Source organism: Gigantopelta aegis, chromosome 8 (genome assembly GCF_016097555.1).
Source record: "Gigantopelta aegis isolate Gae_Host chromosome 8, Gae_host_genome, whole genome shotgun sequence".
NCBI classification, from domain to species: domain Eukaryota; kingdom Metazoa; phylum Mollusca; class Gastropoda; order Neomphalida; family Peltospiridae; genus Gigantopelta; species Gigantopelta aegis.
Window position 1 is genome coordinate 67,372,462 of NC_054706.1, and position 2,500 is coordinate 67,374,961.

Below are 2,500 nucleotides of genomic sequence, written 5' to 3' on the forward strand. Positions count from 1 at the left end.
GTTTCCAGTGTGCATCAAGTATGTTAAAGGCTGTGGTTTTAGCTTGTATTTATAATTTGAAAATTGTTTCTATTGTAACCACTTTAAAATTAAAATAAATTAAATTGAAGTTGTTTTGGTAAAAAATAGACACTAATAGTCCTATAAGCTAGCAAAGTAAAGAAGCCTAGATTACTTGGTAGTTAAAATTTAATGGGGAAATACTAAAGATAACAAACAGGTGTTCCAGCCAGTGCACCACGACTGGTATATCAAAGGCCGTGTTATGTGCTATCCTGTCTGTGGGATGGTGCGTATAAAAGATCCAAACTACTAATAGAAAAATGTAGCGGGTTTTCTCTCTAAGACTATAATGTAAAAATGACCAAAAGTTTGACATCCAATAGCCGATGATGAATAAATCAATGTGCGCTGGTAATGTCGTTAAACAAAACAAACTTTGTATCCATGTCAGGTCAGGTCAGGTCATAGGGCTCAATGTGCACATTCAGAACAAGCTGTTGCAGCGCACGTCTGTCATGGACTTATGTGTCGACTTATGCCGGCTCCTCCGTCCAGGACAGGAAAGATGTATCCACGTGGATTGAGCAAGGTCTAAGTTAGCTTGAACCTTCTAATTGGAATGATTTCTTCTCTAACGCTCTAGACCAAGTCTCAGCATTCCCATATGTTTTGAATCTAATATTAATCAAAGTTAATGTTAAAAGTTATTTTGTTCCACGATCCCACTAGAACACAATGATTTATTAATCATCAGTTATTAAATGTCAAATATTAATTTTGATAATTCTGTCATATATAATATTAAAGGAAAAACAATTGATTAATTAATCATCGGCTATTGGATGTTAAACATTTGGTAATTCTGACACGTAGTCATCAGAGGAAACTCGCTACATTTTTTTCATTAGCAGCAAGGTATCTTTTATAAACACTTTCCCACAGACAGGAAAGCACATACCACGGCCTTTGACCAGCTGTGGTGCACTGGTTGTAACAAGAAAAAAGCCAGACAGTTGAATGGATCCACCGAGGTCGTTCGATCCTACGACGTAAGCACCTCAGGCGAGCACTCAACCTCTCAAACGACTGAGCTAAATCCCGTCCCTGTATTATAGGAAACCTTGTACATTTTTCCATTAGCAGCAAGGAATCTTTTATAAATACCTTTCCACAGACAGGACAGCACATGCCACGGTCTTTGATATACACCAGTCGTGGGATACTGGTTTGGGAGGAGGACGCTAAATTCCGCCCCCTCTGGTAAAGCAATGACTAACCAAATATTCACTTCTTGCCCGCACGCTTACAGAAATCATCTCTCGACATTGTCCCGCCGGTCTTGTTTCGTCGACTTAAGAACTCGAACTAATCGGATGACGGTTAATAGGGGATCACAGTGGCGGCGTGCTCATTAACTGCATATCGTAATGGCGGCATGTTCATTAACTGCAGATCGCCATGGTGGCGTGGTCAGATGAGACCAAGTCTCAATGGTAATGTGCTCATTAATACCAGATCGCGCTATTAGCGGTGGTTAGGCTACGATCAGTTGAAAGACTGGAGACTTGGTCTAGTGTTTTCACAAACAGAATTGGACAAAACTTCAAAGCTTTGGCTTGTGGTTCATATCCCCAAACTGTAACCCTTGAACGTAAACAAACAAAAAACGCAGTGGGCATGACAACATATTGAATCTTCATCATTACATCTGTGGGGGCGGGACGTAACCCAGCAGTAAAACGCTCGCCTGATGCGCGGTCGGTCTGGGATCGATCGCGGTCGGTGGGCCCATTAGGCTCTTTCTCCTTCCAGCCAATGCACCACGACTAGTATATAAAAAACCGTGGTATGTGCTATCCTGTCTGTGGGATAGTGCATATAAAAGATTCCTTGCTACTAATGGAAACAAAAATATAACAGACATTTTAAAATACTACTTGAAATGTCTTTAGTATCACGAATTATGAAAAAATACATTAAGGCTATATATATAATATATAACGAAACTGATTATACAAAATAATTAAAGGTACATGGTTATCGTTTGGATGTGTGACACGTCATCAAATTTCCAATCAGTGTTTAAGATGTCGTCTGCCAAATACGAATTGAAGATGAATTTAACAAATTTGTTTTTAACTAAGACAACAAAAACCTAATTTGAAAAACGTTTGCTTTATCTGAACGACAAAACCGTAATACGTATCTCTACACAATGTGGAGGGCTGTTGGCAAAATCTAGTGCCTCGTAGGAGGACCCCTGCGCGTGCTGTAACCTCACCGCGGTGCAGGGGTGTAACATTCTCTTTGAGAATGGCCAATACAACACAAATTGAAGTTTAGAGTAAAAGTCAGTATCTTATCTCTGATATTTGTATTTGTATTTTGCACAGTTCTTTACACTGTTTTTATTTATATCTTGAATTTTTCTGTTGATGTTGATCCCCACCTTGTTTGTTCCCATTACCATAGTTTGACACCCAATAGCCGATGTATT